The 23,554-nt window shown below is 34.3% G+C and overlaps 2 long non-coding RNA genes across 2 annotated transcripts in view; both read left to right on the forward strand.

Annotated features, from left to right (window-relative positions):
• The window catches only part of LOC118973271 (uncharacterized), a 33,800-nt gene extending 32,270 nt beyond the window's left edge, over positions 1-1,530 (forward strand). The window contains exons 2-3 of the long non-coding RNA XR_005062537.2: positions 756-811; positions 1,366-1,530. This is a non-coding gene — a long non-coding RNA (uncharacterized lncRNA). The remainder of the gene's footprint in view (positions 1-755; positions 812-1,365) is intronic.
• Positions 1-23,554, forward strand: part of LOC140843368 (uncharacterized) — a 290,886-nt gene that overhangs the window by 193,068 nt on the left and 74,264 nt on the right. The gene's annotated exons all lie outside the window — the stretch shown is intronic.

Genomic DNA, 23,554 nt, shown 5'->3' on the forward strand with positions numbered 1-23,554 from the left:
AACCTGTGTTGAGGGAAAACGTGGGGAGAAATTTGTCATGAGCTTCTTATTTCCCATGGTGAAAGCTTTGACCAGAAAGTGTTAAATTCCTGTCCTCAGAAGGTGTCGTGCGTGAGCCTTGAGTAGGGTCCAGTGGCATCAAAAGGGAAACTCTGGGTTGAAAGCAAAACATATGGCAAGAGTTTGAGATGAGGTACAAGCAGGTTGTGCCTGCAGAAGGTCAGTCAAAGCCATGCGAACCTGATCCATACGGGGGCAGGGGGGACAAGCAACAGACGAGGCTATGGAAGGTTCAGGTGGTGCATAAGAGACACTCTTGTCATGCTGACTTCACAAAGCTGGCAGTTTTGCATGAAATAAACTTCCCTTCAATCTTATCAATTTCTACTGGCGCTGTGGGATTCATCTTAGACATTACTTTCTTACAGAAGCCTTCCGTGACTCTCCCTCTTCTTCAGTGGGGAAGTCTCATGCTGTAATGGCTTCTCCGACTATTATGTCCTCTCCTCTCCTCTATATGTCCTAAGCACATGAAATAATTTGTGTTAATATGTGCAGTTATAAGACTATTTAATATAAATCTCCTTCTCTAGCTTAACTATCCTTGCAGACAGAGACCAGTTTTCTTTAATAATATATCATCCATACCATGAAGTGTGTATAGAATTTAGTAGATACATTTAATGAATATTTGTTAAAATAATGGATGATTTATTCTTACAACAAGATAAATTAACAGTTTTCACTCTGTACAGTTTCAGGACAGTTATAGAGATAAGGCGTGACTGGACAAATGATTCACTGTTCACAGGTAAATCCTGACAATCACATAGCACTTTTTGTTGTCTTACAAAAAATAAAGTTTTCCCACACAAATATTTACAGGCTATCAGTATGTTAATGGATATTTTGTTAGCAAAAAGAATGTTGTTGGGTAACCTTTTATCAAAGGTCCTTGCTGATACTCTTCAAGTTCAAAGAACAGAACTAACATAATATATATTATTAATTCATACAAAAGAATAAAAATGTTAATTTATTTTCACTTGAATAGGAACTGTTATTGGAATTAATTACCTAGCTGTAGCTGAAAAAATGTAAAGTTGTCCTTGTAATCATTAAATAAATCTTAATGTTGAAAATATTACATACAGATTATATAGGGGAAAGTATTATATTTATGAAGTATATATAAGATAGATAGATAGATAGATAGATAGATAGATAGATAGATAGATAGATAGGAAGAAAGAAAGAAAGATAGATAGACAGATAGATATAGATAGATATCAAAGTGTTGAGTTGGAATCCTGGTTCTAAAACATGTTAGTTTTTTCACTTTGATCATCATTTTTTTTCTTACAGGAAATTGTCATTGCTGTATTTCAGGACTCTTAAGATGCCATATAGTTTAAGATATATCATTTGTTTATGTGCTATTAACAATAACAAAAATAACCCAACAATTACACAATGGCATTCCATCTGTTGTAAAGTGAATCCTGATTTTAGAGAGGCTAAAATAAAAAAGCAAGTAAAAAATAATTAATTTACTTAAAATTGATGAAGTAGAATGGGTTTTGTGAAGATTAAATGAATAATGAATGCATAATGCTAACACAAGCCTGAGATATCAGAACTCAAATATGTAATTGGTACAAAAATCTGGAAATGAATACTATTTTATTAATAAGTGGAAACATAATAAAGCCCCTCTAACTGTTTTTTGTTCTATATCGTCTATTTGCAAAGGTTTTCTTGATAACTGGGTGCAGCAAGCGCTGGTATAATCGTTTTTGTTTTTGATCATTTAATTTCATTTGTCCTTTCCAATTCATTTGGTTTCAAAACTCAATTGTAATGTTTTTGACTTAACAATCAAGGGAAGTAAAAATGACTAAAATGAAAACATTCTCTAAATAGGTTTGCAATCCAAATGTGTCTAACTTAGTTTGATCTATAAGTTCATTCATTATGTTGAAATCATTTGCTTATTTAAATAGATCACTCATGCTTATACTCTTGATTCTTGCTTGTCATTTACACTTCTAACTAACTATCGTATTTGTCAAATACTTTCAAGATTCAGTCATGGGACACAATCTTAACTTTGGTGATCACGTGTATATTGTCTAGATACATGCATTTTTAAAAATAAGCTAGCATCTAAATTAAATAACTCACCATATATGATTTTGTGAAGTGTTTATTTTTGTAGTTGTCGAGTTTTACAAATCAAATAGGTTTTAACTTATTGTAATAGCATAGACTGACTTACCTACACTACAATAAATTAATTTTGTTATGCAAATCTTTTTCATAAGATATGAAATGTCTGCACATAACACTTTCTGAGTTAGCAATAAAACAAGATTGATCTCCGGTTCCTTTAAGCGCCAACAAGAATAACCTTAGGTGCCAAAAATAATACCTGGTTTTATGTTTTATATTTGCTTAGACACTTTCATGCTATAGGTCAATTCTTAATTATCTAGTTCTCCTTTTACTTTTTATTTCTGTCTCTTCTCCTCTAACTGTAGAAAGTGAACAAAATATTTGCCATTAAAACAAAATTCTGCAAGATAATATATAAATGCAATAGTATGATTTCTATACTAACAACCACAAAAATATATTTGCAGTTATAATAAAAAGGTTAGCCTCTTTTGGAGTTATTAAAAAGTTTGATTAGTTATTATTAGTATACATAAGGAAAGAATGACAGCTTTCCATAAAAATGTGAGTAATGAAAAATCAGAATCTTTATATTTTTAGAATGTCTGCATGCTCTGCAGAGATTACCTTATTCTAAATACCCATTTTTCAAATACATAAGTAAACAAATTGTGAATGTCGGAAATCAAATATCATCTCTAAATTTCCATTAACTCTTCCTTGATAAAAACACGAAATTATTTAGCTGGGCACACAAACCCTTTAAATCAAGAACATATGTCCCAGTCTCCCCTGTCGCTAAGTATGGACAAATTACTACTGTGATTTCCTTTAAGCAGATATGTTCAAGTGACATCAAAGAAGTGTCTTTACAATGAGAAGGATATTGCATTTTTTCCTCCTTCCTTCTTTCTAGAACACAGAGCACAGTACTCATGCACTGCATGCTGACTACGGAGGATCAGCAAAGTATAATGTCCTAGGTCCCCAAAACTGTGCTCCACATCAACTAAGGACTAACTCCTATCTAGAGACAGAAATAAACTGGATTGTTTTTTTCTTTTTCGTTTTTTGATAAGTCAGTTTATTTGGGGTTTTCTATCACTCACATCTCCTAATATTTATAGAGAGGCTGACAGCTCTTTTGTTATTACACACAAAATTTATTTTTAAATGGATAACTAGAAATATTTGAATTATACTGCCTTTGTCCAATTTTCTACCCTCACATTTTTGTTCTTTAAAAATCTACTATCTATTTAGTTTTGCCTAGGATGTAGAAAGCTACAAAGAGGTATCACTCCTCTGACAATAAGCAAATAAAGACAAATGAAACAGAAAACCTAACTTTTCTTGGAACCGTCAAAGAACTAAGGTTCCAGAACAACCAATAGCCTGGAATATAAGAAGGAAACAGATACTTCCAAGTGAAGATATGATGTGAACACTGGCTTACAAGTGGCAAAGCACACAAGAATGAGACACAGGGAAATACAGAAGTGAGCAAAAATAATTAAAGAAGATTTTCCAGTGAATAGCGTAAGTGTAGGGAGGCATGACAGTTACAGAAATTCTGAGTAGTAACAGAGATATCTGGAATATCTCCAAATATTTGGAACTTAAACAAAAACAGTTGTTAAAATCAAGGGCCAAAGAATAAGTCACACAACAAATGAGAACATATTTTTGGATTAAATTACATTGAAATGCAATATGCCAAAATCTGTACAATGCAGCTAAAACAATACTTAAGACATTTATTGCATTGGATACTTAGAAGAGCAGTCTTAAGTCATGACCTAGTTTTCTACCTTTAGATCCTGGAAAGAGAAGAGCAAAATATACCTGAAGCAAGTGGAAAGAAGGAAATAATGAGGTCAATGACTTGAAATGGTAAAACAATGGAGAAAATAAAACTGACAGCCCCTTGATCTTCCTTCCACTTACAGATAAAATGATTTCTAAGAATCTGGATATTAGAGACAATATATCACATTTTGGTATGTTGCTCTAACTTATGCACTGAGTGACTCATAAGGGACGAAGCAGGAGAAGGCCAGGTTTTCTAGGCTACAGAACAATAGTGTTTGCAGTGTCTTCCATTTAGGAGAACCAGGAGTTATCAATAACCATAAGCAATTGTAATAGTAATGAATATAGTTTATAAATACATATATAATCATTTATTATTTTGAGATATATGCAATGCTTAATCATTTTACTATTCCCTGATAGTATAAGATGTACGTTAAAGATTAGCTTTATAATTTTGTTATGTTATAGGATACTAAGTAAGAATTTGAACTAGAGGAGCAATGAATGTCATCTAAAGTTTATGTGATCTTTCTTATTGCAGAGAGGGTGAGTGAATCTTTATAAAATGTATCATTTTAGAATGCTGCAAATACATTGTTAGTACGGCTTTTGAAGTAAAAGTACATACGGAAGTGTGTATATGGTGCTCAAAGAGATGGTCTGCGGAGAGTATCATCTGGTTGTTTAATTCATTCTCTATAGTGCTTTCCATTACTGAAAAGACATTGTGAAAATTAAGATCCCACAAATTACATGACTTCTGGTGATATTTCACAACTAAGGAAAAGTCTACCTTCCTGCTGTTCTTTCAGAAGTCAGAGGGAAATTCCTGTTGCGAGGAAACACCCAGGGTTGGACTCAGCACTGCGGGTATTTAGAAGCCCTGGCCAGGGCAGCCGCTTGGGTACACAGTGCGTCTCGGACATCAGCATCTCCTGCGCAGCTCATGGCGCTTTCCCTTCCAGCCATCTTAGTGAATTTGTGAACTCCCAATTATAGTAGATCCTTTCTCTTTAAATTCCTAGAGTGGATATTTCTTACCCTAATCCCATCTCCTCATCTCTAAATTCAATTCTGCCTTCACCTGCACCCTGTGGTTCAAGTACTAGCCTTTTCTGAAGATCTAGTAGTCTTTCATGGCTCAAGTTTTAGCACATGTCATTTTAACTGCATCAATACCTCTTTTTACCACATGGAAAAATATATTCTCACTCTTAACACAAAAAATTTGTGAAGCTTTCCTGTGAGGTGCCATTTGATCTTTGATGTTCACGTGGTTGTTTTTATGCATCCATATAGCACTTATCCATCTAGTGCTATCATTTTTTGTTGAAACTTCTTCCTTATATTAACTTGCAAATTTCTTCAGAAAAAAAATGCCTTTACCTAATTAGATTTTTATCTTTGAATATCTAGCATAGCTCCTGTGTGGCATATAATAATTACTCAGCATTCAGTATTTTCTTTCTATGTGTATTAGAAAGGATATGATTTCTAAGTCTATGAATAAGTTTTAAATAGTATGTATATGATTGTCTTAACTCTTTTTAAAAATTGTTACTGTATTTTACTTCTTTATTATTTACCTCTCATGTTATTATCATTCTACCATAGCCAGTTTGGTATTACCTAAAATTAAGAATTGGATTAAAGACTTCTAATTAAAAAAATTGGAAAGAAAACAGATGCTTCAAATTACAATGAATTTCTAATTCCAGTTAGTTCACATGGCTGGAATGCTATATAAGTGTTAAGGGGTAGCTGGGGTAGTTGTTTGAAAATGGAAAATAACCAGAGTATGCTAGTTTTAGTTACAGGTAGGAGGGACTCATTCATCTGGGGATAGGTTATCTTCTGCCAAAAGCCAGTGAAATTTTTAAGCCCTGACCCACTGAAGCCACGGGTGACATTTATGGACAACCACAGGAAATACTGATAGACATTTTGTAAAAACTGGACAGGAGCCACAACTCCAGCATGTTCGCAGGTGTGTGAAATAGCAAATATGTAAAGGAAATAACTGGAGCAACAATCTTGCATTTAATGGACACTCTATGCCTCCGAGACCCTAAATTGACAAAGTGCATACATTCAAATAGTATTTGATTTATTTCTCAGTCAGGAGCTGTTGAGTGGGGCTCACCAAGAGGTCATTTATTTTTTTCTTCATGGTGTCAGAATAAAAGGTAGTTGGGTCTTTTTCTTCCAGTAAAGTTTTGTAGGTCAAGAAAGGTGAACTCCAGAAGACTGTCTGACAGCAAGAACTCAAGGTTCATTTCAAGCTAGATGTCCATGGGATCCCAATTGCAACAAATATGAAATAAGCTTTGAGAGTCAAAATGCAAAGCCGAGGAGGGTTTGAGAACCAAGGAGGATTAGAACAAGGAGAATTTATCCAGGTCATAAAATAGTTTGTCACTGTGGATGAACTAAGCAAAAAGTGGGTTTTGCAATGATTGATAAATCCGTTTATGGGAACTACGAACTTTGCGGGATCGTAACATGTGGTGAAAGGAAATGACCTGCCTGCTTTGGATTAACATAGGAGCAGGAAGGCAGTCTCCATAGAGGAGGATCCTAACCAGAATCAGTACTGAAACAATTCTTTGACACTTTCTGTCTAAAGATATAGTAAGTGTATAGAATAGTGTTAAAAAGCATAGCCCATAGTGTCAGCTCTACCAGCTTTTGGATTCTGTAATTTCTCCATCAGTTTGTCAAGATATTTACTCATTCTAAGCTTCAGTTTCCTCCTACAGAAACTGTGCTAATACAATTATTCTCTGAATATTAGTTCTAATTACTGAATATTTTTTAAAAATTCAGCTGAGTAAATTTTAGAGATCTTACTGTCATGCAACAGTTCACGAATCAGGCAGCATCCTGTCTAGAAGATAGAAAGGAGCTCTGAGGAGCCATGTAGAATGAAAGACTTTTATAGGTAGAAGGTAGCAGGACAAGGAAGCTATATCAGTAAAAAATGGATTGTTTGTGGCAAGGGCACTTTCGTTTAGGCAGGGGTCTCTCAGGCAGTCAGTAGAGTTGACCAGGTAATTCCTGATTAGCTGGTCTAAGATTTCATTTTGGGAGAGTCTGAACCTGTAATTATGTTGAGTCTCGGCTTGGTTACACAGTGCTTAGCATAAATGAGTCCATTTTGAGCCTGTTGTCTTGTTTTAACATTGTAAACTAACTGTGTATTCATGTATATTTACAACCAAACCCATAGTGCCAGTTCTAAGTTTCTAAGTTAATAGCACTCTTAACCAGGTGAAATTAAGGTGAAGTATTTTAACTGGGTCAATGTAATCAATTGTTGGCCATCAAATTCATGTACCTCCAAGTGGAAAATCAGGCTAATACTATCTTTTCTATGATTCCAAAACTATTCTTGTTTTGAGGTGCCCTTCATTACTTTGGGCATTGACCCTCAAATTACTGTATTCTTAATCTATTTAAAACTAAATATTTCAGTAGTAGTAAAATGTAATTTAAGTTACCTTTCATTACATAGAGAAAACAATCCTCATTAAATTGAGTTGCCACTTCAGTTGATGTTTCTTTGAATCATATTTATTCAAGGAAGAAGGCTAAGTTTTTTTAAGGCCAAGTATTTTCATGTTAATTAAGCTTAAATTCCAGCAGTAGAATCTGAGAGAATGGGAGTCCTGTGGAGGAAGGTTACTAGTAAATTTAAGGTTTGCTCAGACTCAAGATTAGCCAGATTTTTGGCTTTAACAAATGTTACCAGTCAGGAACTGTACTGTTGAACTATTATCCAATATCCAATAAAATAAGTGTATAATCAACCAAATTCATGAAGAGTAATGGCATATTGATTAAGCAGTTCTACAATCTTTCTTTAGATTACACTCAAACAGACATCCTGAAAAATCAATGACAAAGTAAGTCAAATAAAGGAAATCTTTATAGTGTTCCCATTGACCCTACAAGGGGTTTGGAGGCTTAGGGCCCATCAAGGCCTCAGAGGATGTTTTGATCCTGACTATCAGAGAAGTTGATCAAAATGCAATTAAAGGTAAAGTGAAAAAATTTTTACATTCATCTTATATTTAAAGAAATGTAAATAAACACATAAATTTCTACCAAATAAACTTCTCCTTGCTACCTGCATTCTAGTATTTTATCAAATCAGTGTGATATCCTAACCAGAATCAGTACTGCATGTTTATATATGATACATTTAAATATATATTTGTGTGTATAAATATTAAAAAATTATGTTATATAATATGTAAAGAAATAAAATCTTTAATGTCTTCACTCTATCCTCTTCTCTTAAAAAGAGTTCATACTCCAGAGGTCTAAATACATATAGATCATGTAGCAAGGAATCTAGCTCTAAATACAAAATGTATTTAAGTTAGTGTGATAGATAAATATTAGTGTTAATTATTACTGCTATAAAACATCCATGTAAACTCTAAAGAATGTGTATTTATATGTACATACACATAAAATACCTCGGTTTTAAAGTAAACATAAACATGCTTTGAGTATACTTAAGAACATTTCATTTTACTTGAACTAACGTGGAAAAACATGGGGAATGTACTTTCTCCATTTCTTAGCCAACAATTATTTCTTTGAACAGAAAAAAACATATTTTTTCTTTTTTGGCCATCAGATGGTACTGAAAAGCAATATTTAGGGCAGGATTGAGTTTTTGATGATACAAGAAGTGACTTCTGGAAAGAGCACTGGACTGACCAATCTTACTCAGTGTTCTTGTACCCTTCGATGCACCTGTTTTTCCAAAGATCTCTATAGCCAGGCCTATGCCCAAGTACAATGACCCAACACAGAGCCAGCCCCCGTAAAATGGTGGGGGACATTTACCATCTCACATAAAATCAAGGCCAGTCCTCTGCAACCTCCATAGCCTTATTCTGTATCCAGAAACAAGGAGAATGGAACTTCTTATGAAAATGTGTGCTGATTAGAGAAGGTGAGCTTTTCAACATATCTTAATGTGATCATTGTTATTTCTTTTTTAAGACAATTCGTCATATTAGGAACTCTGTATATTAGTCACACTCAATTGAAGTACAGCTCATAATTATAGAGATTCAGTTACAATGGGAGTCGTATCATGTCTCTCAAAACTTGTGTCAAAGAAAAATTTCACTGACAAGGAAGAGTTGATTCAGTACTATGGCAATAAAAATTGAGGTTATTGCAATAGGGAAGAGAGATTGAAATTTAACTTCTGTGAAGGAAAAAGGCAGGAGATATTTTAAGGGCTGGGGTGAGGTAGTAGAAAAGTAATGAAAGATGGCAGGAGGGAAGTTAGTCAAAGTGATGAGGCCATCTGTGTTTGCTAATTGCAGTTTATAGAACTTGGGTTTCTAACTTTCCACAGAGACTGGGAGATAGGAGCTCTATCTTGATGACAGCAGTTCAAAGCGATGGCTCCTAGGTCCTTGAGAAAGACATTCCTGGGTATAAGACTGGCCAGGTGCCAGGAGAAGATTTCCATCTCAGAGAAAGAATTTATAATTAAAAGTTTTGCTCTAATAAAAGGAAGGTGGTGGGGGGGCTATCATCAGGAAGAGTGCTGTCTAAAATTTAGTCTTTGAGGAAAAGAAGTTAAGGCCTTCTTGGTCACCACCATGTGCATAAGAAAAAAATCTCATGAAACACACTTGGCTGGAAGTCCACATTAAAATTATAAAGGATTTCTGGTCTACATTGAAAGGTGGCATTGCTGCCTTAGCAGAGGTCATGGTTCTAGCCATAGCATAGGGAGTACACTGAAAAGGCTAAAGCAAGCTGAGTATCAAAAAGCAAACTGCAGATCTCCTACACAAAATGAAGTACTTAATTTTTACTGATTTGACTTTATATTCTCCCTTTCCTCCCCCACACCGTTTCAACACACTTGATTTCTTCTTTAGACTCTTCACTCTATCCTCTCTACTTTGGCATTTACACTGTAGATGTCAGAATACAACCACAGCATAGCATGGATGTATTCTAAATAAAACATGTTAGTGCCAATGTTGTAGTAAATAGTAATATTCTTGTATTACTGTTAGAAGACAGTAGTGTAACTCCAGATAACTTCAGGCAATAACATAGGGATAAGAGAAAAATATGTGAATAATAGTTTATTTATTTATGTTTTAATGTAGGCTACTCAAAGCCATATAGAAAAAGAACAGGAGATAATGTGAAAATAATTACAATAGTGAAGTAAATTAAGGAATATTCACAGGGGATTTTTTTCTCCCTGAAATTTGCTGTTAATTGATGGTAATTTTTGTTTTTAATTTTCTCTTAGTTAATTAGAAAATTATTGTAATTTGCCAATTCATTTGAAAATTTATTTTTTGTGTGTGGAAACACAAAATGACTCTGCTTTAAGTTATAAATGGAGTCAGTGAAACAAAAATTATAAAACTTTGTCATCAACACTGTTAATCAAGTAAGTATAACAGCTGTCAAATATGATGTACTTCAAATGTCACCCAAAAATCTAAAAAGGATTGTGGCCATGTAGAGAGCCTGTGATAACTGACACATCATGCTAAGAAGTTGTGAGTAGAGCAGGTACCATCTGTGAGAAGCTGTGCCTCCCAGACAGTAAAGAAACATAATCAGCAGCTTATGGAGTAAATGCCACATAAGCTGCTCTCGGAGTGAGCCCCACCTTGACATGGCTGTAAGAAAGGAGAATATTGTAATGTTGTAAAACCCTGTGTTTATAGAGATCATTTTCTTGAAAAGCTCTTAAATCCTTAACAGATTCTGAGCTCATCAATCCTTAAATTCCAATGAAATAAGCATTATAGAAGGACTTAATCCTTGAAATAGTTGTTTAGTGATCCAAGAAAGACAATTTTCTAGAGGCCCCCTCTGTTTTATGAATAGTTACATGATCTTGATAAGGGGATTATTTTTGTTAGAAATATTCAATCTCCAGAGAGTTTGGAAACCAAGAGTACAAAGACCTATCTTATTTTACTATACATGCTTTTGTAAGGTGTCCTAATCCTTTTTGAACCTGTAGTAAATAAAGAGAAGATCAAGAATGGGGCATTATTATTTTCAAGTGGAATCCATGGTAATGCATATATGAAGGATACCATGAGTCTGACAAACACCCTTATAAGGAATACAAATTTTCCTAACCATCTGACCAGTTGATATGCTCTGCTGCTATGTTATCTGATTTGGTTGTTTTGTGTTTTCACTTCTGGGCATTGCTAGCATCAGGACCATAGTTGAGACCTACTCGATCTCACATCCAACAGACTCCACCATCCACAGAGTGCAGCATCCCAGACAGCAAGGATTTTTCTCTGTTCACTATTTAATACCAAGGGACTAGTCACAGTAGAGGCTAATATACATCTGTCAAAGGAATGAGTGGATGAATGACTAATAAATAATATGGTCTCTTTACCATTTGTCATGCAACTCTATAACCTGTTCCAAACCTAGTCTCTCTACTGTATTCACATCTTATCAGAGTCAGTATTTCTTTTTTAAATAATTTCTTTTTCTCATATTAGCGTGTCCTCCCCAGATGTTTTATGTGTGAAAATCTCATCAGATGTACCAGATGAAAACTGAAAGTCCAAATAAACAATAACACTTTCTTACACTGTAAACTTTAAGGACCCCTCTTTTCCTGTCAACTTTTATTTGAATTTATAATTGTTGCTGTTAAATGATTTAGCATTGTTAAATTGCATATAATTTGAACTGTATGCTTATTAAAAATAAGTTATATGCAGTTCCAAGAGATAAAAACTTTTTTATATAACATCAAAAAACTCATATTAAGAGATTATGTTTATTAACATAAAAAGATTATTAACTTATGGGGATATACAGATGAAATTTTTAAATAGAAAAAAATAAGTAAAAGGGAGAAAGAGCTAGATACAAAGTATATCTTCAGATTATATTTTCATTTTAGTAAAAATCATTGAATTTAATTTTACTTGGATATAAACAAGCATCAATAACTTGAACAAAAATTGAATAAATTGTTGAACTATAAATTTTTCATCACAAGTAGGTATATTAATTCCTAAAACTTCTCTGTAAAGAAAAAAACTATAGAGTTACTATGATTTATAAACTATGTGCTCTACATCAAATAATATTTTTCAATATAAGAAAGATACAAAATGTAGAAAATATACTTTTCTAGTTTTGCTCCAATCAGCCACCTTTATATTCTGTGAGAAGCCCTCAGGACCTGTACTTGTTTGCCCTTGTCTTGGACAGTTAGTTGCTCATCCATGGATGGATAGATGGATAAATGGATGAATGTTGCTCCACACTTCTGTAATAGCTCATATTATTTCAGAGTTTGCTTTTTTCATTTTTTTGATGCCTTAGTTGGCCGGATTTCATGAATGTTTCCTTTCCAGAAAAGGTCTAAATTGTCTTTTAGTTTGTTTGTGTCTTCAACTTGAGATTATCTGTCCACTGCTTTTACATGTAAAAGGCATCTACACAGGATATATAATCTAGGGATCATGCTCTTCTCTTTCAGAATTCTGTAAAAAACTTTTCACTACCTTCAAATATTGCATTGAAATGCAGAATGTGAAGCCCAGCTCATACAAAAATATTTAAAATAAAAATTCATCAACAAAGTGGATAACAATGTGAACACAAGATATGTAGATTTAGAAATAACCTTAGAATATAAAGGAACTCTCTTTTTCTGTGCTTGATAGCATCAAGGTACCTGAATATTATAAGATATTTGGGGGTATATAGAAATCAAGAGGAACTTATAAAGAAGGCAGATCAGTCAACTCTAAATTTTCTCTCTCTTTTTTTTTTCTGGAATTACACACATAGTATTCAGCAAATTCATACGTTACTCCAAATATTTTGTAATTGAATACACCCAATCTGGTTAGGTCATTTAACATGAACTCATTCTGGAAAAAAAAACTAAAACAAAACACTAGATACGAGGATGAGGAGGCATTTTCGATTTACATGCAAGCACCAAATTACTGGTAATGGCTGCCTAGAGTTCTTCTTGGAAAGGATTAAGAAATCACTGTTGACTTCAGTGAGGAAATGCATCATGACTGATTAGTAATATCTGTCATTGGTACTATATAGGGAGTAATATGTATTGTGTTTTTCCTCATTCTGTACAAGAAGGTAATGTATATGAATCAAATGTGTTCATCCAAATGTATCCATAATAGAATTTTGTCCCAGTCTCTCTTTCTGCCCAATTATTTTTCTAAATTTAAGACTAGTATCATCATATTGTTGCTATGATATTACCAGTAAAGGTAGAACATATAGGACATAGGAAAATATTCACTATAAACTATGAAATAAAAATTGATTTGTTACGCCATCAAATAATTTTGCACATCAACCTCTGACTCTCCAGATTATTGTTTAGTATTTCTGTTGAGATATTTTCTCCATTTTCCTTATGATTACTTTCTGATATACATTTTATCTAATGCCACTAATAAAATAACTTCAGTTTGTTTCCTTTATTAGGTCTAGTTGTCTAAATCTTCTTTTTTGAAAAAGAACAATTTGCATGGAAATTGAGACAATGACAGTTGTACCATTAATCTTTCACAGTTTGCAGGGGGTAAAACAAGCCCTGCAATCACTATAACAAAAACAATAAGCAAAAAGTTGGTGTGGCAAGAGATTTTTTTAAAGGCTGTTGTCAGAAGAAACCAATAGCTTTTTAACAAGGACATAGTATCTGAAGAACATTCAGAGATTTTTGTTGGCCTGGGTGTCCAATGAAGTAAGTTAGATAAAACTTAATAACCAAGGAAAAACTCAGAGAACTACTAAATTTGTCATGATTATTTCCATCCCTTAATTTCTTTATTTTTTAGATATATAATTACCTTATTGTACATTAAAATAGAATTCTAAAAAGTTTTACTAACACGATGACTATGTCTTCCAAATCTATCCAGATTTACAGTAATATCCAACATCTTTTTTTTTCTTTAACAGTAGGTTAGAATAAAAAGCTGGTCAATTCTTGCCCATTTTTAGGTAGCGTAAGTTGGCTCAATTTCTTGTTAGTGATTTTGAAATATAAAAGAAAAGAGAAACAATATTCTTGAGTGGAATATGAGCTGTCTATTTTATAATAGAGCACTAACTGAAAAAGATTATTTAATTTTAATTTTGAGGTTCAATTACTAATTGTGTGAACTCTTTTAATAGTTTAACTTCATTGGGGTCATCTTTTTTCTACCAATTTTTCTGCCATTGTGAAGGTTGAAAAATACAGTGGTGATGAAGGCACATTGTAAGATGTAAAGCACTTACCAATATCAGAAATCATCATAGCCATTCCATTTTAGTTAAAATTGTGTGTTAAGGAATGGGGAAAAAAACTAGAATGTTCTGATATAACTGTAGCTCAGTGGAAATTGCATATACTTTTCTTGTTTGGAAGAGTTTCTGTTAAGACTGAAATACATTTCATTCATTATTTTTTATTTTCTATTTGATCTGTCAATGCAAGCAAGCATCTTAATAGAAAAACAGAATTAGTTGCATAAGCCAAGTTGCAAAAGATTCCATGTATTTCCTCATAGAAATAGAATAACATCTAAAATTTTCAGAATAATTCATATGAAAGGAAATCATTGTGGCTTTGTGTCCTAATTATTTAAATAAACAACTTTTTTCCTCCAAATTGTTGAGTTTCAAAAATTGAAAAAAAAAACAGAGATATAGATCTAAGTAGAAAAAATTTATAATTTCTCTCATCAAAAATTTTACATATTAGCATACATTCACATGGGTTAAAGAAAGGTTTAGGTTACCCAAGTATTCTATAAGTATCAATATACAGCTTTTAAAATAAATTTAATTGGAAGTGCCCTAAACAAGATAATTTTGTCTCTAAATTTAAATATTGGTCTTTGTTGTTTTAATGTGAAAAAAACCCAAAAACCAGCTAGTATTTATAGATGTTGCTATGAATTTGAGTGGAATATCAGCTGTCTATTTTATAATAGAGCACTAATTGAAATAAAGTAGTGGTACATGGTGTAAAATGATGAAATGAAGTAGATGGGAAGGGAATGGAGGCAGGGTGACCGAGTAAGAGCTTCTGTCTGACAAAAGGTTTGAAAAGACATTCAGGAATGAATAAATCAATGGTGTCATTGTTTATAGCTATCATTGATTTAGTACGTAAAATGTGTTATACAGTGATAGAGCACATGTACATATATTTTTCAAATCTTTTCTAAAATCTAGAAAGGCAAAGATGAATGTATCCATTTAAAAGATGAGTAAACTGCAGGTTAGAAAGTCTATTTTAGGATTTTCCCAAGACCACATAAGCCTGATTTTGGGACTTTAATTCAGCTCAGTTTGACTTCAAAACCATTATCTTTCTACCACACTCTGATGCTTCCTCTATCAATAACTGATTTCTCAGTTGAAAAGGAATATCTAAGACATTTTAAAAGATGAAAGGCATAATATAGTGGTGGATTAGATACAGGGAATAAAAAGTTTGAAGTTAAATTGACTTAAAATATCTCATGTTGGCCTAGTAAGAATGGATGGAATCATAGCCAAAGTAGAAGACTTGGAAAAGATCTGTATTCACAGGATTCCAGTAGAAAGCTTTCTGTGATATCTTGCCAACACTCATGGATGTTAATAACATTATATTTTACATCCTCTTTTTCTGGAGATTCAGATCCATGTAGCAAATTATTTGCTTCTCCAATTATTCTGGGACACATGCTAACTAAATATTTTGCTGCTGCCTAAGAAAAATTGCCATTGATCTAGAGTTTATACTCCATATAGACCAGGCCTTAGATGCTGGATGCCTTGGGAAGGGTGTGATCTAGGACAAAGCTGAGGTCACTCCCTTTAGCTTAGGGACTGAAATACTGGCTTAAATGGAGATGAGTTTTTAGAGCTTTTGGGGAGTATAAGAAGAATATTCACATGTGAAATAATGAAAAAATATAAGACAGACAATATTAAGTTAAAAAAAAGTTACATAAGAAATGAGACAAACTGATTACAGTGCTTGGCTCAACAGAAAACAATATTTACATAAACAGTCATTAAAATCTTAATTATATGTTTAGAAATTTTATGTTTAGAATTAATGTTTAGATTAATATATGTTTAGAAAATTTACAGAATGAAAGATGCTGTATGTAAGTAAATTAGTAGTCTTACCATCATAGAGAGTCAATAGTCGATGTCAAAACTGATAAATGTTCATATAAAAACTCATAACAAGTTATAATAGCTTACATTAATATAGAGCATGGGAATAAACAGCAGGTGAATTAACTAAAATACTGTTAAATACTGTTCTCTTAGAAATGAGTTAGGGTGGAAGAACTTTGGGAACTTTTAAATACTATTTTTTAAAATTATTTGCCTACATTCATTTGTTAAAAATATAAAATAGTCATAACCTTCTTATGGCATATGCTATGCACTGAATTGTGACCACCACCGCCAACCACAAATACACATGCTGAAGCCCTAATCTCTATTGTGGTAATAATTGGAAGTAGGACCTTTGGGGGAAATTAGGTTTAGATGAAGTCATGAGGGTGGAGCCCATATGATGAGATCACTGCCTTTACAAGAAGACACCAGAGAGAGCTTCCTGTCTCCATCTGCCCAGTGAGGACACAGCAAGAAGGTAACTGTCTGTAAGCCAGTGAGAGGGATGGAGCAGAATATGGCACCGCAGGATGTGCTACCTTGGTATGTGGAGTATTTCCAGCTGAAGACAATCAAGTCCCAGCAGACTCAGGAAGAGCTTTTTACCTCCGTCTTAATTGCCTAGAAGAATTTAAATAGGGGGCTTGCACCAGGAAGAGAGCTATTACCAGATATAAATTTTCATGTAAGAAAGACTTATCCCCACGGCATGGCAAACATTGGTTCCCATACATTTGTTCTTCTCATCATACTAAGACTGTCTTTCTTCCTTTGGAGAGGAGAGTAACAAGGAAGAAAAGTAGATTAATGTTACAAAACAGCCCAGAAAAAGAAATTCAGTATGTATTTGCAAGTAAATTTGTGACATACAGTGACAAAACGCTGGTCTTTGGGTGGGCACAGTACTGGGTCAAGTTGATATCAATGTAGGAAAAGATGATATTGGCCCTTACCTTTCTCCAGCTATACAAATAGCAACTTCACATGGATTAAGGAGCTGAGGTTGAAATGTAAAAAAAAATAACTTCAAGAAGGTAATATAGAAGAATATTTTTGAGTTTAGGCAAAGATTCCTTAATATTAGGCTTAGGCAAGGATTTCTTAGGCAAAGACTTCTTAATATTGAAATTGCAAGTTACCCATAAACACCCACCAGAAAGATGAACATATAGAAAAAGACAATAATAAGTGGTGTTAATATAGAGCAACTGGAACTCTCATATCTTACTAATGGTTATACAAATTGGAACAATCACTTTGGAAACCTGTTTGGTAGTAAATATTAAAACTAAACGTGTGTGATTGCTGACCCATGAATTCTACTTCTCTGTATTCACAAAATAGGAATGAGTGCATATGAGCCTCAAAGATGTGTAAGTGTGTCCATGAGAGCAGTATTTGTAATAGCTCTAAAACTTCAAGTGTCCATCACCTAAGAAATAAAGCAGTATAGTATGTTTACCAAATGGAATACTATATGGCATTGAAAATGAATTCACTGTTGTATGCAATGTGCAAGAATATCACATACAGATGACTAGTGAATAAAGCACCAGGCAAAAACAGTATATGTGCAATTCAATTTATAAAGGTCAATAATCGACAAATTTAATTCATGACATTAGAATCAGAATAGTGGTTATTTATGGTAGAGTTTGAGCAGTATACAGGTGCCAGAGACTTCCTGAGTCCATATAAATCCTATGTTCTTAATCTTCTTGATGGCTATATGAATATTATTACCATATAAAAATTATCATACTGCATACTTACATGTTTTATACTTCATTAATGTTGCCCTTCAATAAAAAAAATTTTTTAAAGACATGAACATAAAAAAAATTAAGGGTTAGAATTATTAGATTTAAAAATCAATGCTAGCTCAATAAATAAAATTGTAATGCAGTATCTGCTTAATTAACTAAGTCATTGGAGAAGGACTCACTGACCAGATTCTCATTCTTTCACCTCAATCTGACTAGGAGTTTGTAGGGATGATCATTGTGTTCTTAAAGTGTTTTATCTCTGTTCGTCATTCTTCCTCATTCTTTCACCATTTATACGTAAAGTGCCATAAGTGATTTATGCTATACTCTTCAAATATAATAACACTTGAACAGACTTTCACTCTTTTTATTATCTTTCATGTGAACTTGTTTTCTCGGCAAAATGGTGTCTTTTATCCTGGAGCTGGCTGCAAGGTGGCAAGGCCTTGATACTTGGTTTAAGTTCAGGGTGAAGAAAAAGTATGTCATTCAGGATTTGGGAGTTAGGATATATACTGTATTTATTTTAACAGAGACTCTCTGCTAGAATTTGGAACACAAGCATGGCTAATAATCAAGTGGGACTTACATCTTTTTAGCCAGAGTCCATTGAATGCATGTTTCCTTCATAATTTTGCTAGGTCAAGGAGTAGCTGAACCAAAGAATTACTCAGTTTTATCTCTTGGTCTGCTGATGAGACTATGTCTAATGGTGTCACAAATCAAAAGAGCATCACTGAACGTATCCATACTTCAATAATAATACTTGACACTTGGAGCTTGGATTGAAGTCAAACAGAGGAGGCCAATATTAATATCTACAAGATAACAACAAGAGTAGCCTAAACTACTAGTTATCCTTCCTAATAAGTTTTCTTGTGACAAATGACATCCTGCAACTCCAATTATGAATCAAGGTTGAACCTATAAGCTGGTCTTATGGTAATAAAATTAAACACTTAAAAGGTATTGTTCCTTAATTCCCTGTGGACATTGCTATGAAAACATAAATAACAAATTTCAAAATATGATCTCTAATAATATCATGCTTTTTAGTTTTATGCCTGTGTTACATAGATAAACAGAAGTTAAGAACAGGAAAGAAACCGAGAGAAAAAGTCCTTTCTGGACACTAGAGCTCAGCACAGAGTAAAAGCAAAGAGATCACCATTATGTTATGTTTAGTATATCCAGGTCAAAAATTATACAGCCCTGTGGATCTGCCACATGTTACTCCAACCTGCTATAAGACGATGTGATGTGATTACTGTTTGACCATTTTCCTGCCGCCTTCCAGTGGCCTGATGTTTAAACACTGTAATAGCAGCAAGCAAGTGTGAGTGAGAGGCTTTTAGCCCTGGAGAGAGAAGAGGTGGTGTGACGATCGTGGGCATGTACAACTCAGGCAGGAGAACTTACCATAAGAATTGTCTCTTGTTATGTGTTTATCTTCCTCACTCAGAGATGAGTTTTGTTCTGTTTGAATGTCATTATGTAAGGGCCAATAAGTCTGTCACTGCTTACAGTAATTTGGCCAAGAAGGATCCAAGTTTTCCATATTTTAGAGAGAAAAACAGCACTCAAACAGCAGATCACACCAGAGTCAATATTATGAGAAATACAATGTGTCTAGCCACAAAAACAGTATGACTAGACTATATGTTTTAGAATAAAAATACTCTGATGTTTTTTAATGTTCTTTTCCACCAGAATTAACTGGCCTGTCCTTTGACCAAAGGTTCCCATGTTTCTTAGGAGAGTTAGTGTGCACAACTCCACTTGGAATTTCATCCAGTGACACAGTCACCTTTCACACATTGTGCAAGGTCTTTGGAACATGATGCTAGATATATAATGTTATCTATCAGCTCCTTTAGCTTCATTAGCCATACGGACCTGCTGTCTCCTAACCACTATGGATCACTAGGGTCCTCCTGACCTATCTGCCCCTCTGTTCATCACCATAAGTTCAACTTATCCTTACATTTTCCTGTGTAAGCTTATTCCAATAGAAATAGCAGGAGAATAATTGACCTCTTAAGTCCACAAATAAAATTCTGATTCACATATATGTTAACACACCCTTCACTTCTCCTTATGTCTTTTGGCAGTTTAGAAGGAGTCTCCTTGAAGACATAGGTTATGTCTTTTAAAATTCTATTTTGTTATTTGAATATTATTTAAGAGCTTGCAAATACAAGTCAATTCTTTTTAAATTAATAAATTCAGTTAAATGCTTCTTGGTATTAGCCACTCTCCATCAGTATTCAGACAGTCCACCCTTAATACAGTGAATAAGGTCCTTAATCCAGAGGTCAAGTGAGGAGAGGAAGAAACTTACAACTCATGTAGCCAGAATCCCTAGAACACTTACTGTATTTATCCAGAGGAGGTGTCCTGGCGAAAGACACTGAAGCAGGAGATTCCCAGACTCCAGTGAAATTCTCATAAGCCTCCTTAAAATGTGAGAGATACTGTTGTAGATTTCTACTGTTGTAGATTTCTTCTTTGACTCTTAATCATGATTAACCCTTGACACTCTTCTACATGATCTTAAACCAGTAGCTTAAGAACACCTACAGACTTTTCCTCTTTTTTCTTTTAACCTATGTCTTTGTTTAATAGTGCAATATTGTGATTTATAAGAAATATACACTTGATAATTCAGATGGTTTTCATTTATGATTCTTGACTTATAGCTCCAAAACTCTTGAAACTTCCTGAGCAATAAAAGCAATGGTAGTATCTTTGGTCAAAATATGTGGTATTTCACTGTTGCTGAAACCACTTCAGAGCCATAAAGGTGAAATGGGTGCTTCATTTTTCATCACAAACTCCTTTCCACCACAACTGGGTTTATTATAATGACATGACTTTCGGAAAGCACCTAAGGATGGGGGCTGGTTGCCAGGAAGAGAAGGTTAGAACCTTCAGTCCTACCCACTGATTTCTTGGGAGGGGAGAGGGGCTGGGGATTTAATCATCAATGCCAGTTATTTAATCTTTCATGCCTGTGTATTGAAGTGTCCATAAAACCCCAAAGAAGGAGGTTTGGAGAGCTTCCAGGCTGGGGAGCCAGAACACTTCATATATCTCTGTGCTGGACCTCAACCTCTAGGAGGCTTATGTTCCGTTATTCCAGAACTTACCCTGTATATCTCTTTGTTTGGCTGTTGGTTCCTTTTTCTTTTTTCTTTTTTTTATTTCTTAATTTTGTTATCATTAATCTACAATTACATGAAGAACATTATCTTTACTAGGCTTTCCCCTACCCCAAGTCCCCGCACAAACCCCATTACAGTCACTGTCCATCAGCATAGTAAAATGTTGTAGAATCACTACTTGTCTTCTCTGTGTTGCACAGCCTTCCCTATGCCCACACCCCCACATTATACATGCTAATCATAATACCCCCTTTCTTTTTCCCCGCCTTTATCCCTCCCTACCCTCGCATTCTCCCCAGTCTCTTTCCCTTTGGTAACTGTTAGTCCATTCTTGCGTTCTGTGATTCTGCTGCTGTTTTGTTCCTTCAGTTTTCTTTTGTTCTTACACTCCACAAATGAGTGAAATCATTTGGTATTTGTCTTACTCCACTTGGCTTATTTCACTGAGCATAATAATACACTCTAGCTCCATCCATGTTGTTGCAAATTGTAGTATTTGTTTTCTTCTTATGGCTAAATAATATTTCATTGTGTATATGTACTACATCTTCTTTATCCATTCATCTACTGATGGACACTTAGGTTGCTTCCATTTATTGGCTATTGTAAATAGTGCTGCGATAAACATAGGGGTGCATCTGTCTTTTTCAAACTGGAGTGCTGCATCCTTAGGGTAAATTTCTAGAAGTGGAATTCCTGGGTCAAATGGTAAGTCTATTTTGAGCATTTTGAGGAACCTCTACATTGCTTTCCACAATGGTTGAACTAATTTACATTCCCACCAGCAGTGGAGGAGGGTTCCCCTTTCTCGGCAACCTTGCCAACATTTGTTGTTGTTTGTCTTTTGGATGGTGGCCATCCTTACTGGTGTGAGGTGATATCACATTGTGGTTTTAATTTGCATTTCTCTGATGACTAGCAATGTGGAGTATCTTTTCATGTGTCTGTTGGCCATCTGAATTTCTTCTTTGGAGAACTGTCTGTTCAGCTCCACTGCCCATTTTTTAATTGGATTATTTGCTTTATGTTTGTTGAGGAGCATGAGCTCGTTATATATTTTGGATGTCAAGCCTTTATCGCATCTGTCATTTACGAAAATATTCTCCCATACTGTAGGGTACCTTTTTGTTCTATTGATGGTGTCCTTTGCTGTACAGAAGGTTTTCAGCTTAATATAGTCCCACTTGTTCATTTTTGCTTTTGTTTTCCTTGCCCAGGGAGATATCTTCATGAAGAAGTCGCTAATGTTCACATCCAAGAGATTTTTGCCTATGTTTTTTTCTAAGAGTATTATGGTTTCATGACTTACATTCAGGTCTTTGATCCATTTTGAATTTACTTTTGTGTATGGGGTTAGACAGTGATCCAGTTTCATTCTCTTACATGTAGCTGTCCAGTTCTGTCAGCACCATCTATTGAAGAGACTGTCATTTCCCCATTGTATGTCCATGGCTCCTTTATTGAATATTAATTGACCATATACGTTTGGGTTAATGTCTGGAGTCTCTATTCTGTTCCACGGGTCTGTGGCTCTGTTCTTGTGCCAGTACCAAATTGTCTTGATTACTATGGCTTTGTAGTAGAGCTTGAAGTTGGGGAGTGAGATCCCTCCCACTTTATTCTTCTTTCTCAGGATTGCTTTGGCTACTCAGGGTCTTAGGTGTTTCCATATGAATTTTTGAATTATTTGTTCCAGTTCGTTGAAGAATGTTGTTGGTAATTTGATAGGGATTACATCAAATCTATATATTGCTTTGGGCAGGATGGCCATTTTGACGATATTAATTCTTCCCAGCCACGAGCATGGGATGAGTTTCCATTTGTTAGGGTCCTCTTTAATTTCTCTTAAGAGTGTCTTATATAGTTTTCAGGGTATAAGTCTTTCACTTCTTTGGTTAGATTTATTCCTAAGTATTTTATTCTTTTTGATGCAATTGTGAATGGAATTGTTTTCCTGATTTCTCTATTGGTTCATTGTTAGTGTATAGGAAAGCCAAAGATTTCTGTGTGTTAATTTTGTATCCTGCAACTTTGCTGTATTCCGATATCAGTTCTAGTAGCTTTGGAGTGGAGTCTTTAGGGTTTTTTATGTACAATATCATGTCATCTGCAAATAGTGACAGTTTAACTTCTTCTTTACCAATCTGGATTCCTTGTATTTCTTTGTTTTGTCTGATTAACGTGGCTAGGACCTCCAGTACTATGTTAAATAACAGTGGGGAGAGTGGGCATCCCTGTCTTGTTCCCGATCTCAGAGGAAAAGCTTTCAGCTTCTTGCTGTTCAGTATGATGTTGGCTGAGGATTTATCATATATGCCCTTTATTATGTTGTGGTACTTGCCCTCTATACCCATTTGCTGAGAGTTTTTATCATGAATGGATGTAGAATTTTGTTGAATGCTTTTTCAGCATCTATGAAGATGA

Source organism: Manis javanica, chromosome 9 (genome assembly GCF_040802235.1).
Source record: "Manis javanica isolate MJ-LG chromosome 9, MJ_LKY, whole genome shotgun sequence".
Taxonomy (NCBI): Eukaryota; Metazoa; Chordata; class Mammalia; order Pholidota; family Manidae; genus Manis; species Manis javanica.